The sequence below is a fragment of the Ambystoma mexicanum genome, chromosome 2p (genome assembly GCF_040938575.1).
Source record: "Ambystoma mexicanum isolate Mex_15411 chromosome 2p, UKY_AmexF1_1, whole genome shotgun sequence".
NCBI classification, from domain to species: Eukaryota; Metazoa; Chordata; class Amphibia; order Caudata; family Ambystomatidae; genus Ambystoma; species Ambystoma mexicanum.
Genome location: NC_090923.1, coordinates 1,308,341,540 through 1,308,356,831, shown reverse-complemented (window position 1 = coordinate 1,308,356,831; position 15,292 = coordinate 1,308,341,540). Strand labels below are relative to the sequence as shown.

At 44.2% G+C, this 15,292-nt stretch overlaps 3 non-coding genes across 3 annotated transcripts; all 3 read left to right on the top strand.

Moving 5' to 3' along the window:
- The first annotated feature begins 3,749 nt into the window (after positions 1 to 3,749).
- On the top strand, positions 3,750 to 3,856 carry LOC138568011 (U6 spliceosomal RNA). The gene has a single exon (XR_011302386.1). It is a non-coding gene; the product is annotated as a U6 spliceosomal RNA (small nuclear RNA).
- A 5,359-nt stretch (positions 3,857 to 9,215) lies between these two features.
- On the top strand, positions 9,216 to 9,322 carry LOC138568010 (U6 spliceosomal RNA). The gene has a single exon (XR_011302385.1). It is a non-coding gene; the product is annotated as a U6 spliceosomal RNA (small nuclear RNA).
- Positions 9,323 to 14,677: 5,355 nt separating this feature from the next.
- Positions 14,678 to 14,784, top strand: LOC138568008 (U6 spliceosomal RNA). Its single transcript, XR_011302384.1, has one exon. It is a non-coding gene; the product is annotated as a U6 spliceosomal RNA (small nuclear RNA).
- Positions 14,785 to 15,292: the final 508 nt, after the last annotated feature.

Below are 15,292 nucleotides of genomic sequence, written 5' to 3'. Positions count from 1 at the left end.
TGAAACAAAAAGTCTGGAAAAATGTCGAAACGGGTAGGATTTGGGCTTACAATTAACTGACTCACAGTCAGATGTGCTATCCCCTGACCCACTGATCCCCTTTCCTTTTGTGTAATCCTTTTGTTCTCAGTAGGGTTTTCCAAAGTGGCTTTCAAATAAAAGATCCTAGACCTGCATTTTGTGGCACACATGCCTCATATCCCGTTGCTCTTGATAAACTCACATCATCTCCCACCAATACAAGCTGTAAAAGATTTTCAGGGCTTAGCCAAGCAAACTAGACGCAGGTCGAAGGTTGAGCAATCCTTTAATCAGCAGCAAAGTTAACATTGAAATCAGCCTCAGAATCTCTTAAAGGATGGGCCAACATCTGTTGCTGGCAGCGTGCAAAGGGGCAGCCTGGGTGCTGACACCTTAAGCCATCTCCTGTTCTTGCCTTGTCCTTGATCCAGCCATGGGCCCACATACACTCAGAGGTACAGAGTGTTTCTCATGTCTATGGGTCTGCTGTGATGCTCTCACGCTTGCATCACCCAGCCATCGTGATGGGGAGGGGGTGTCGATTTGCAAGCACCCTTGAGCATGAATCTTTAAATATAATTGGCATTAAACCAAACCCTTTAGGACCAGATCAATAAAGCAGCAAAGAATGCTGATGTATTGCTGTTTGCCGCTTAATTCCATACCATCCGACATCTAAATGGTGTTTGGTCAAACGTTTGCCATATCAAATGTCCTTATGTCAAAGAGCAGAAAGTCCAGAGGTCCTAATCAATGGTTTGGTTGGCTCTCCCTTTGCGCTTGCCTTAAGGCGTCAGCACCAGAGGCTGTCCGATTGCGCCCTGCAAGCAACCAATGTTGGCCCATCCTTTAAGAGATTCTGAGGCTGATTTCAATGTTAATTTTGCTGCTGGTTTAAGGATTGCTCAACCTTCGGCCCACGTCTAATTTCCTTGGCTATGCCCTTGAAATATTTTACAGATTGTATTGGTGGGAGATGACGTGGGTTTATCAAGAGCAACGGGATATGAGGCATGTGGGCCATAAAAAACAGGTCTAGGATCTTTTGTATAAGAAAGTCTCTTTAAGTAGGGAACTTTGGACAACACTGCTGAGAGGAAAAGGATTACACAAAAGGCAAGGGGGTTAGTGGGTCAAGGGATAGCACATCTGACTGTGAGTCAGTTTATTGTAAGTCCAAATCCTACCTGTTTCAACATTTTTCCAGGCTTTTTGTTTCATTTCTTAACAGATCCATTCCTATGTGCCTCAGCAACCCATGTACTAATATTGGAATGAAAATGGGAAAATTGAATTTGACCCTGCTTCAAAGGATGACACGCACATTCGTAAAGCATTCACTATTTTTGGCACACGACAGGACAAAAACTTTCTTAATCTGCAAGTCTTTATTTTTGAATACATCTTTTTTAATGAAGATTGAAATTGTATGTTCATTCATTTTACACGACAACACAATACATTTTGCGCCAAATTCAACACTAATGACTCTGGAGCCTTTTACTTGTGAGTCCTATTGACTGAATGAACAGCCCCATCCCCTTCAATTTCTTGACTTGTACTTTTAGAAGTGGCACGCTGCTTTTGTTTTTTTATCCCATTCTACCAAACTCAGTATTAACACTTTCCCCCTTGTTGTGCACTCCAGCGTAAACTGCTTTAAGGTGCTATTTGCAAACATCGCTCTGAACTACAGCTTTACTTGCTTCTAGGCCTTAATCTTTAATTGGGGCTGAGCAGTGTACTCCGGATTTGGCTGCTTTTAGTTGGTTGATTTCTTTTTTGATTTCTGTAACTTTCAAACAGTCCCATTGTGAAATACCATTGTCACAATGTGATGCAGTGCAGGAACACTTAAAATTAATGGTAGGGAGAGGGAGCGGGGGTTGTGGGGGATGGGAAGGAGGGAGGGAGGGAGGAGAGAGAGAGACAGAGAGAGAGAGAAAACAATTAAAAGCCTAAAATCTTTGCCATGCAAACACATAGCCCCCGAATACCATATTTTCTTTATGTGGAAAGGGGCTCTGTGGCTGGTATGGCAGCCTGTTGATGCTTTGTTGAGTTGCTTGGAACGTGCATGGAAGGAGACCTGAAGCACTCCCGACCAGGTTGCATGCCTCCAAGTTACTGAAATCCCACAGACCTCCTCCCTGTGCCACAAAGTTCTGGGCGCTGAGCTCTGCAGTTGTTCCCCACAAGTTGCCAAGCACCCCAGATTTACTAGTTACTACTACCCCACCTCGACCACTATATTTTCCCCAGATACTTGCTACTGTGGAGTAAGCAGGGCTAAGAAAGAGGGAGAGGGGGTTTGCCTATGCAAATCATCTGCCAGTTTGCTTCCTGCGAGGTCATTCCATCTCACCAGCTGACACCTGGGCAGCGGCAGGTAATTTGGAGAACAGACATATATGGACAGGCCACAAAGCAAAGGCTGAGCCGTTGATTGAGGATCCCTTTTGCCATGTCTCCCTAAGTTACCGAGGACCAGAAAATTCCACCCTCAGCTCTCTTAGAGAGGTCCTTGGCCGATCGTAGCCGATCAGAGGAGTGAAGTGTCGGAGGTGACTGTACACTGCCTCACCTGCCCTGCTTTCTACAGTGGTAATGCTTTTGCAGAAGGGGCCTGTACAAGAGATTTTGTTCTGCACTGTGGGAAAGTGACATTTATCCACTGACATTAACCAAACTACTTGCGCTGTTCAATGCACATGTATGCAGAGAAATCATTTTATGTTTTTTGGGGAAGGTCTAGAGGGTCCTGCTGGTGATTCTTTTAAGCTGTCTGCTACTCTTGCTTTTACATAGAGTCTTCCCTGCCCAGGAAGGTATACTGTATGTCCCTCCCTTACAATGAAAACTCTGTTCAAAGCACAGAGGTACATAGGAATGGATCTGTTAAGAAATGAGACAAAAAGCCTGGAAAATTTCAAAGCAGGTAGCATTTGGACTTACAATAAACTGACTCACAGTCAAATGTGCTATCATTTGACCCACTGAACCCCTTACCTTTTGTGTCATACTTTTGCTCTCAGTGGGGTTGCCCAAAGTTCCCTTCTTAAAGCGGCTTTCTTTTAAAAAATCCTAGACCTGCTTTTTGTGGCACACATGCCTCATATCCCGTTGCAGTTGATAAAGTCACATCATCTCCCACCAGTACAAGCTGTACAAGATTTCCAGGGCTTATCCTTGCAATCTAGACGTGGGTCGAAGGTTGAGCAATCCTTAAATCAGCTGCAAAGTTAAAATTGAAATCAGCCTGAGAATCCTTTAAAGGATGGTCCAACATCTGTTGCTTACAGGGCTCAATCGGACAGCCTCTGGTGCTGACGCTTTAAGCCACCTCCTGTTCTTGCCTTGTCCTTGTTACAGCCATGGGCCCACATACACTCAGAGGTACAGAGTTTTTCTCATGTCTATGGGTCTGTTGTGATGCTCTCAGGCTTGCATCAGCCAGCCATTGTGATGGGGAGGGGGTGTCATTTTGCAAGCACCCTGGAGCATTAATCTTTATATCTTTAAATATAATTGGCATTAAACTAAAACCCTTTAGGACCAGATCAATACAGCAGCAAAGAATGCTTATTCATTGTTGTTTGCCTCTTCATTTCATATCACCCGATATCTAAATGGTGTTTGGACTTTCTGCCCTCTGACATAAGGACATTTGGTATGGCAAACCTTTGACCAGAGGTCCTAATCAATGGTTTGATTGACTCTCCCTTTGCGCTTGCTTCTGCAACACATGTACTAATATTGGAATGATAATGGGAAAATTAAATTGGCCCCTGCTCTAAAGGATGACACGCACATTCGTAAAGCATTCACTATTTTAGGCACATGTCTGGACAGAAACTTTCTTAATTTGCAAGTCTTTATTTTTTAATATATCTTTTTTTATTGAAGATTGACATTTTATGTTCATTCATATTACACGACAACACAATACATTTTGCGCCAAATTCAACACTAATGCCTCAGGAGCCTTTTACTTGTGAGTCCTCTTGACTGAATGAACAGCCCTGTCCCCTTCAGTTTCTTGACTTGTACTTTTAGAAGTGGCACGCTTCTTTTTTTTTTTTTTTTTTATCCCATTCTACCAAACTCAGTATTATCACTTTCCTCCTTGTTGTGCACTCCAGCGTAAACTGCTTTAAGGTGCTGTTTGCAAACATCGCTCTGAACCACAGCTTTACTTGCTTCAGGGCCTTAATCTTTAATTGGGGCTGAGCAGTGTACTCCGGATTTGGCTGCTTTTAGTTGGTTGATTTCTTTTTTGATTTCTGTAACTTTCAAAAAGTCCCATTGTGAAATACCATTGTGACAATGTGCTGCAGTGCATGAAAACCTAAAATTAATGGTAGGGAGAGGGAGGGGGGGTAGGGGGGAAGAGAGAGGGCGGGAGGGTGGGAAGGAGTGAGTGAGGGAGGGAGAGAGGGAGGAGAGAGAGACAGAGAGAGAGAAAACAAAGAAAATATGGTATTTGGGGGCTATGTATTTGCATGGAAAAGATTTTGGCCTTTTAATCAAGTGGGAAGGGGCTCTGTGGTTGGTATCCCAGCCTGTTGATGCTTTGTTGAGTTGCTTGGAACATGCAAGGAAGGAGACCTGAAGCACTCCCGACCAGGTTGCATGTCTCCAAGTTACTGAAATCCCACAGACCTCCTCCCTGTGCCACAAAGTCCTGGGCACTGAGCTCTGCAGTTGTTGCCCACAGGTCGCCAAGTGTCCCAGATTTACTTTCTCAGAGTTGCTAGTTACTGCTACCCCACCTCGACCACTATATTTTCCCCAGATACTTGCTACTGTGGAGCAAGCAGGGCTAAGGAGAGGGAGAGGGGGTGTGCCTATGCAAATTATCTGCCAGTGTGCTTCCTGGGAGGTCATTCCATCTCACCAGCTGACACCTGGGCAGCGGCAGGTAATTTGGAGAACAGACATATCCGGACAGGCCACAGAGCAAAGGCTGGGCCGTTGATTGAGGATCCCTTTAGCCATGTCTCCCTAAGTTACTGAGGTCCAGAAAAATTCCACCCTCAGCTCTCATAGAGAGGTCCTTGGCCGATCGTGGCCGATCAGGGCTGTGAAGGGTCAGGGGGGACTGCACACTGCCTCACCTTTTCACTGCTTTCTGTAGCGGTAATGCTTTTGCAGAAGGGGCCTGTACAAGTGATTTTGTTCTGCGCTGTGCGAAAGTCACATTTATCCACTGACATTAACCAAATTACTTGCGCTGTTCAACGCACATACATGCATAGAAATCATGTTATGTTTTTTGGGGAAGGTCTAGAGGGTCCTGCTGATGATTTATTAAGCTGTCTGCTACTCTTGCTTTTACATAGTCTTCCCTGCCCAGGCATGTTTAAGGCATACTGTATGTCCCTCCATTACAATGAAAACTCTGTTGAAAGCACAGAGGTACATAGGAATGGATCTGTTAAGAAATGAAACAAAAAGTCTGGAAAAATGTCGAAACGGGTAGGATTTGGGCTTACAATTAACTGACTCACAGTCAGATGTGCTATCCCCTGACCCACTGATCCCCTTTCCTTTTGTGTAATCCTTTTGTTCTCAGTAGGGTTTTCCAAAGTGGCTTTCAAATAAAAGATCCTAGACCTGCATTTTGTGGCACACATGCCTCATATCCCGTTGCTCTTGATAAACTCACATCATCTCCCACCAATACAAGCTGTAAAAGATTTTCAGGGCTTAGCCAAGCAAACTAGACGCAGGTCGAAGGTTGAGCAATCCTTTAATCAGCAGCAAAGTTAACATTGAAATCAGCCTCAGAATCTCTTAAAGGATGGGCCAACATCTGTTGCTGGCAGCGTGCAAAGGGGCAGCCTGGGTGCTGACACCTTAAGCCATCTCCTGTTCTTGCCTTGTCCTTGATCCAGCCATGGGCCCACATACACTCAGAGGTACAGAGTGTTTCTCATGTCTATGGGTCTGCTGTGATGCTCTCACGCTTGCATCACCCAGCCATCGTGATGGGGAGGGGGTGTCGATTTGCAAGCACCCTTGAGCATGAATCTTTAAATATAATTGGCATTAAACCAAACCCTTTAGGACCAGATCAATAAAGCAGCAAAGAATGCTGATGTATTGCTGTTTGCCGCTTAATTCCATACCATCCGACATCTAAATGGTGTTTGGTCAAACGTTTGCCATATCAAATGTCCTTATGTCAAAGAGCAGAAAGTCCAGAGGTCCTAATCAATGGTTTGGTTGGCTCTCCCTTTGCGCTTGCCTTAAGGCGTCAGCACCAGAGGCTGTCCGATTGCGCCCTGCAAGCAACCAATGTTGGCCCATCCTTTAAGAGATTCTGAGGCTGATTTCAATGTTAATTTTGCTGCTGGTTTAAGGATTGCTCAACCTTCGGCCCACGTCTAATTTCCTTGGCTATGCCCTTGAAATATTTTACAGATTGTATTGGTGGGAGATGACGTGGGTTTATCAAGAGCAACGGGATATGAGGCATGTGGGCCATAAAAAACAGGTCTAGGATCTTTTGTATAAGAAAGTCTCTTTAAGTAGGGAACTTTGGACAACACTGCTGAGAGGAAAAGGATTACACAAAAGGCAAGGGGGTCAGTGGGTCAAGGGATAGCACATCTGACTGTGAGTCAGTTTATTGTAAGTCCAAATCCTACCTGTTTCAACATTTTTCCAGGCTTTTTGTTTCATTTCTTAACAGATCCATTCCTATGTGCCTCAGCAACCCATGTACTAATATTGGAATGAAAATGGGAAAATTGAATTTGACCCTGCTTCAAAGGATGACACGCACATTCGTAAAGCATTCACTATTTTTGGCACACGACAGGACAAAAACTTTCTTAATCTGCAAGTCTTTATTTTTGAATACATCTTTTTTAATGAAGATTGAAATTGTATGTTCATTCATTTTACACGACAACACAATACATTTTGCGCCAAATTCAACACTAATGACTCTGGAGCCTTTTACTTGTGAGTCCTATTGACTGAATGAACAGCCCCATCCCCTTCAATTTCTTGACTTGTACTTTTAGAAGTGGCACGCTGCTTTTGTTTTTTTATCCCATTCTACCAAACTCAGTATTAACACTTTCCCCCTTGTTGTGCACTCCAGCGTAAACTGCTTTAAGGTGCTATTTGCAAACATTGCTCTGAACTACAGCTTTACTTGCTTCTAGGCCTTAATCTTTAATTGGGGCTGAGCAGTGTACTCCGGATTTGGCTGCTTTTAGTTGGTTGATTTCTTTTTTGATTTCTGTAACTTTCAAACAGTCCCATTGTGAAATACCATTGTCACAATGTGATGCAGTGCAGGAACACTTAAAATTAATGGTAGGGAGAGGGAGCGGGGGTTGTGGGGGATGGGAAGGAGGGAGGGAGGGAGGAGAGAGAGAGACAGAGAGAGAGAGAAAACAATTAAAAGCCTAAAATCTTTGCCATGCAAACACATAGCCCCCGAATACCATATTTTCTTTATGTGGAAAGGGGCTCTGTGGCTGGTATGGCAGCCTGTTGATGCTTTGTTGAGTTGCTTGGAACGTGCATGGAAGGAGACCTGAAGCACTCCCGACCAGGTTGCATGCCTCCAAGTTACTGAAATCCCACAGACCTCCTCCCTGTGCCACAAAGTTCTGGGCGCTGAGCTCTGCAGTTGTTCCCCACAAGTTGCCAAGCACCCCAGATTTACTAGTTACTACTACCCCACCTCGACCACTATATTTTCCCCAGATACTTGCTACTGTGGAGTAAGCAGGGCTAAGAAAGAGGGAGAGGGGGTTTGCCTATGCAAATCATCTGCCAGTTTGCTTCCTGCGAGGTCATTCCATGTCACCAGCTGACACCTGGGCAGCGGCAGGTAATTTGGAGAACAGACATATATGGACAGGCCACAAAGCAAAGGCTGAGCCGTTGATTGAGGATCCCTTTTGCCATGTCTCCCTAAGTTACCGAGGACCAGAAAATTCCACCCTCAGCTCTCATAGAGAGGTCCTTGGCCGATCGTAGCCGATCAGAGGAGTGAAGTGTCGGAGGTGACTGTACACTGCCTCACCTGCCCTGCTTTCTACAGTGGTAATGCTTTTGCAGAAGGGGCCTGTACAAGAGATTTTGTTCTGCACTGTGGGAAAGTGACATTTATCCACTGACATTAACCAAACTACTTGCGCTGTTCAATGCACATGTATGCAGAGAAATCATTTTATGTTTTTTGGGGAAGGTCTAGAGGGTCCTGCTGGTGATTCTTTTAAGCTGTCTGCTACTCTTGCTTTTACATAGAGTCTTCCCTGCCCAGGAAGGTATACTGTATGTCCCTCCCTTACAATGAAAACTCTGTTCAAAGCACAGAGGTACATAGGAATGGATCTGTTAAGAAATGAGACAAAAAGCCTGGAAAATTTCAAAGCAGGTAGCATTTGGACTTACAATAAACTGACTCACAGTCAAATGTGCTATCATTTGACCCACTGAACCCCTTACCTTTTGTGTCATACTTTTGCTCTCAGTGGGGTTGCCCAAAGTTCCCTTCTTAAAGCGGCTTTCTTTTAAAAAATCCTAGACCTGCTTTTTGTGGCACACATGCCTCATATCCCGTTGCAGTTGATAAAGTCACATCATCTCCCACCAGTACAAGCTGTACAAGATTTCCAGGGCTTATCCTTGCAATCTAGACGTGGGTCGAAGGTTGAGCAATCCTTAAATCAGCTGCAAAGTTAAAATTGAAATCAGCCTGAGAATCCTTTAAAGGATGGTCCAACATCTGTTGCTTACAGGGCTCAATCGGACAGCCTCTGGTGCTGACGCTTTAAGCCACCTCCTGTTCTTGCCTTGTCCTTGTTACAGCCATGGGCCCACATACACTCAGAGGTACAGAGTTTTTCTCATGTCTATGGGTCTGTTGTGATGCTCTCAGGCTTGCATCAGCCAGCCATTGTGATGGGGAGGGGGTGTCATTTTGCAAGCACCCTGGAGCATTAATCTTTATATCTTTAAATATAATTGGCATTAAACTAAAACCCTTTAGGACCAGATCAATACAGCAGCAAAGAATGCTTATTCATTGTTGTTTGCCTCTTCATTTCATATCACCCGATATCTAAATGGTGTTTGGACTTTCTGCCCTCTGACATAAGGACATTTGGTATGGCAAACCTTTGACCAGAGGTCCTAATCAATGGTTTGATTGACTCTCCCTTTGCGCTTGCTTCTGCAACACATGTACTAATATTGGAATGATAATGGGAAAATTAAATTGGCCCCTGCTCTAAAGGATGACACGCACATTCGTAAAGCATTCACTATTTTAGGCACATGTCTGGACAGAAACTTTCTTAATTTGCAAGTCTTTATTTTTTAATATATCTTTTTTTATTGAAGATTGACATTTTATGTTCATTCATATTACACGACAACACAATACATTTTGCGCCAAATTCAACACTAATGCCTCAGGAGCCTTTTACTTGTGAGTCCTCTTGACTGAATGAACAGCCCTGTCCCCTTCAGTTTCTTGACTTGTACTTTTAGAAGTGGCACGCTTCTTTTTTTTTTTTTTTTTTATCTATCCCATTCTACCAAACTCAGTATTATCACTTTCCTCCTTGTTGTGCACTCCAGCGTAAACTGCTTTAAGGTGCTGTTTGCAAACATCGCTCTGAACCACAGCTTTACTTGCTTCAGGGCCTTAATCTTTAATTGGGGCTGAGCAGTGTACTCCGGATTTGGCTGCTTTTAGTTGGTTGATTTCTTTTTTGATTTCTGTAACTTTCAAAAAGTCCCATTGTGAAATACCATTGTGACAATGTGCTGCAGTGCATGAAAACCTAAAATTAATGGTAGGGAGAGGGAGGGGGGGTAGGGGGGAAGAGAGAGGGCGGGAGGGTGGGAAGGAGTGAGTGAGGGAGGGAGAGAGGGAGGAGAGAGAGACAGAGAGAGAGAAAACAAAGAAAATATGGTATTTGGGGGCTATGTATTTGCATGGAAAAGATTTTGGCCTTTTAATCAAGTGGGAAGGGGCTCTGTGGTTGGTATCCCAGCCTGTTGATGCTTTGTTGAGTTGCTTGGAACATGCAAGGAAGGAGACCTGAAGCACTCCCGACCAGGTTGCATGTCTCCAAGTTACTGAAATCCCACAGACCTCCTCCCTGTGCCACAAAGTCCTGGGCACTGAGCTCTGCAGTTGTTGCCCACAGGTCGCCAAGTGTCCCAGATTTACTTTCTCAGAGTTGCTAGTTACTGCTACCCCACCTCGACCACTATATTTTCCCCAGATACTTGCTACTGTGGAGCAAGCAGGGCTAAGGAGAGGGAGAGGGGGTGTGCCTATGCAAATTATCTGCCAGTGTGCTTCCTGGGAGGTCATTCCATCTCACCAGCTGACACCTGGGCAGCGGCAGGTAATTTGGAGAACAGACATATCCGGACAGGCCACAGAGCAAAGGCTGGGCCGTTGATTGAGGATCCCTTTAGCCATGTCTCCCTAAGTTACTGAGGTCCAGAAAAATTCCACCCTCAGCTCTCATAGAGAGGTCCTTGGCCGATCGTGGCCGATCAGGGCTGTGAAGGGTCAGGGGGGACTGCACACTGCCTCACCTTTTCACTGCTTTCTGTAGCGGTAATGCTTTTGCAGAAGGGGCCTGTACAAGTGATTTTGTTCTGCGCTGTGCGAAAGTCACATTTATCCACTGACATTAACCAAATTACTTGCGCTGTTCAACGCACATACATGCATAGAAATCATGTTATGTTTTTTGGGGAAGGTCTAGAGGGTCCTGCTGATGATTTATTAAGCTGTCTGCTACTCTTGCTTTTACATAGTCTTCCCTGCCCAGGCATGTTTAAGGCATACTGTATGTCCCTCCATTACAATGAAAACTCTGTTGAAAGCACAGAGGTACATAGGAATGGATCTGTTAAGAAATGAAACAAAAAGTCTGGAAAAATGTCGAAACGGGTAGGATTTGGGCTTACAATTAACTGACTCACAGTCAGATGTGCTATCCCCTGACCCACTGATCCCCTTTCCTTTTGTGTAATCCTTTTGTTCTCAGTAGGGTTTTCCAAAGTGGCTTTCAAATAAAAGATCCTAGACCTGCATTTTGTGGCACACATGCCTCATATCCCGTTGCTCTTGATAAACTCACATCATCTCCCACCAATACAAGCTGTAAAAGATTTTCAGGGCTTAGCCAAGCAAACTAGACGCAGGTCGAAGGTTGAGCAATCCTTTAATCAGCAGCAAAGTTAACATTGAAATCAGCCTCAGAATCTCTTAAAGGATGGGCCAACATCTGTTGCTGGCAGCGTGCAAAGGGGCAGCCTGGGTGCTGACACCTTAAGCCATCTCCTGTTCTTGCCTTGTCCTTGATCCAGCCATGGGCCCACATACACTCAGAGGTACAGAGTGTTTCTCATGTCTATGGGTCTGCTGTGATGCTCTCACGCTTGCATCACCCAGCCATCGTGATGGGGAGGGGGTGTCGATTTGCAAGCACCCTTGAGCATGAATCTTTAAATATAATTGGCATTAAACCAAACCCTTTAGGACCAGATCAATAAAGCAGCAAAGAATGCTGATGTATTGCTGTTTGCCGCTTAATTCCATACCATCCGACATCTAAATGGTGTTTGGTCAAACGTTTGCCATATCAAATGTCCTTATGTCAAAGAGCAGAAAGTCCAGAGGTCCTAATCAATGGTTTGGTTGGCTCTCCCTTTGCGCTTGCCTTAAGGCGTCAGCACCAGAGGCTGTCCGATTGCGCCCTGCAAGCAACCAATGTTGGCCCATCCTTTAAGAGATTCTGAGGCTGATTTCAATGTTAATTTTGCTGCTGGTTTAAGGATTGCTCAACCTTCGGCCCACGTCTAATTTCCTTGGCTATGCCCTTGAAATATTTTACAGATTGTATTGGTGGGAGATGACGTGGGTTTATCAAGAGCAACGGGATATGAGGCATGTGGGCCATAAAAAACAGGTCTAGGATCTTTTGTATAAGAAAGTCTCTTTAAGTAGGGAACTTTGGACAACACTGCTGAGAGGAAAAGGATTACACAAAAGGCAAGGGGGTTAGTGGGTCAAGGGATAGCACATCTGACTGTGAGTCAGTTTATTGTAAGTCCAAATCCTACCTGTTTCAACATTTTTCCAGGCTTTTTGTTTCATTTCTTAACAGATCCATTCCTATGTGCCTCAGCAACCCATGTACTAATATTGGAATGAAAATGGGAAAATTGAATTTGACCCTGCTTCAAAGGATGACACGCACATTCGTAAAGCATTCACTATTTTTGGCACACGACAGGACAAAAACTTTCTTAATCTGCAAGTCTTTATTTTTGAATACATCTTTTTTAATGAAGATTGAAATTGTATGTTCATTCATTTTACACGACAACACAATACATTTTGCGCCAAATTCAACACTAATGACTCTGGAGCCTTTTACTTGTGAGTCCTATTGACTGAATGAACAGCCCCATCCCCTTCAATTTCTTGACTTGTACTTTTAGAAGTGGCACGCTGCTTTTGTTTTTTTATCCCATTCTACCAAACTCAGTATTAACACTTTCCCCCTTGTTGTGCACTCCAGCGTAAACTGCTTTAAGGTGCTATTTGCAAACATCGCTCTGAACTACAGCTTTACTTGCTTCTAGGCCTTAATCTTTAATTGGGGCTGAGCAGTGTACTCCGGATTTGGCTGCTTTTAGTTGGTTGATTTCTTTTTTGATTTCTGTAACTTTCAAACAGTCCCATTGTGAAATACCAATGTGATGCAGTGCAGGAACACTTAAAATTAATGGTAGGGAGAGGGAGCGGGGGTTGTGGGGGATGGGAAGGAGGGAGGGAGGGAGGAGAGAGAGAGACAGAGAGAGAGAGAAAACAATTAAAAGCCTAAAATCTTTGCCATGCAAACACATAGCCCCCGAATACCATATTTTCTTTATGTGGAAAGGGGCTCTGTGGCTGGTATGGCAGCCTGTTGATGCTTTGTTGAGTTGCTTGGAACGTGCATGGAAGGAGACCTGAAGCACTCCCGACCAGGTTGCATGCCTCCAAGTTACTGAAATCCCACAGACCTCCTCCCTGTGCCACAAAGTTCTGGGCGCTGAGCTCTGCAGTTGTTCCCCACAAGTTGCCAAGCACCCCAGATTTACTAGTTACTACTACCCCACCTCGACCACTATATTTTCCCCAGATACTTGCTACTGTGGAGTAAGCAGGGCTAAGAAAGAGGGAGAGGGGGTTTGCCTATGCAAATCATCTGCCAGTTTGCTTCCTGCGAGGTCATTCCATGTCACCAGCTGACACCTGGGCAGCGGCAGGTAATTTGGAGAACAGACATATATGGACAGGCCACAAAGCAAAGGCTGAGCCGTTGATTGAGGATCCCTTTTGCCATGTCTCCCTAAGTTACCGAGGACCAGAAAATTCCACCCTCAGCTCTCATAGAGAGGTCCTTGGCCGATCGTAGCCGATCAGAGGAGTGAAGTGTCGGAGGTGACTGTACACTGCCTCACCTGCCCTGCTTTCTACAGTGGTAATGCTTTTGCAGAAGGGGCCTGTACAAGAGATTTTGTTCTGCACTGTGGGAAAGTGACATTTATCCACTGACATTAACCAAACTACTTGCGCTGTTCAATGCACATGTATGCAGAGAAATCATTTTATGTTTTTTGGGGAAGGTCTAGAGGGTCCTGCTGGTGATTCTTTTAAGCTGTCTGCTACTCTTGCTTTTACATAGAGTCTTCCCTGCCCAGGAAGGTATACTGTATGTCCCTCCCTTACAATGAAAACTCTGTTCAAAGCACAGAGGTACATAGGAATGGATCTGTTAAGAAATGAGACAAAAAGCCTGGAAAATTTCAAAGCAGGTAGCATTTGGACTTACAATAAACTGACTCACAGTCAAATGTGCTATCATTTGACCCACTGAACCCCTTACCTTTTGTGTCATACTTTTGCTCTCAGTGGGGTTGCCCAAAGTTCCCTTCTTAAAGCGGCTTTCTTTTAAAAAATCCTAGACCTGCTTTTTGTGGCACACATGCCTCATATCCCGTTGCAGTTGATAAAGTCACATCATCTCCCACCAGTACAAGCTGTACAAGATTTCCAGGGCTTATCCTTGCAATCTAGACGTGGGTCGAAGGTTGAGCAATCCTTAAATCAGCTGCAAAGTTAAAATTGAAATCAGCCTGAGAATCCTTTAAAGGATGGTCCAACATCTGTTGCTTACAGGGCTCAATCGGACAGCCTCTGGTGCTGACGCTTTAAGCCACCTCCTGTTCTTGCCTTGTCCTTGTTACAGCCATGGGCCCACATACACTCAGAGGTACAGAGTTTTTCTCATGTCTATGGGTCTGTTGTGATGCTCTCAGGCTTGCATCAGCCAGCCATTGTGATGGGGAGGGGGTGTCATTTTGCAAGCACCCTGGAGCATTAATCTTTATATCTTTAAATATAATTGGCATTAAACTAAAACCCTTTAGGACCAGATCAATACAGCAGCAAAGAATGCTTATTCATTGTTGTTTGCCTCTTCATTTCATATCACCCGATATCTAAATGGTGTTTGGACTTTCTGCCCTCTGACATAAGGACATTTGGTATGGCAAACCTTTGACCAGAGGTCCTAATCAATGGTTTGATTGACTCTCCCTTTGCGCTTGCTTCTGCAACACATGTACTAATATTGGAATGATAATGGGAAAATTAAATTGGCCCCTGCTCTAAAGGATGACACGCACATTCGTAAAGCATTCACTATTTTAGGCACATGTCTGGACAGAAACTTTCTTAATTTGCAAGTCTTTATTTTTTAATATATCTTTTTTTATTGAAGATTGACATTTTATGTTCATTCATATTACACGACAACACAATACATTTTGCGCCAAATTCAACACTAATGCCTCAGGAGCCTTTTACTTGTGAGTCCTCTTGACTGAATGAACAGCCCTGTCCCCTTCAGTTTCTTGACTTGTACTTTTAGAAGTGGCACGCTTCTTTTTTTTTTTTTTTTTATCCCATTCTACCAAACTCAGTATTATCACTTTCCTCCTTGTTGTGCACTCCAGCGTAAACTGCTTTAAGGTGCTGTTTGCAAACATCGCTCTGAACCACAGCTTTACTTGCTTCAGGGCCTTAATCTTTAATTGGGGCTGAGCAGTGTACTCCGGATTTGGCTGCTTTTAGTTGGTTGATTTCTTTTTTGATTTCTGTAACTTTCAAAAAGTCCCATTGTGAAATACCATTGTGACAATGTGCTGCAGTGCATGA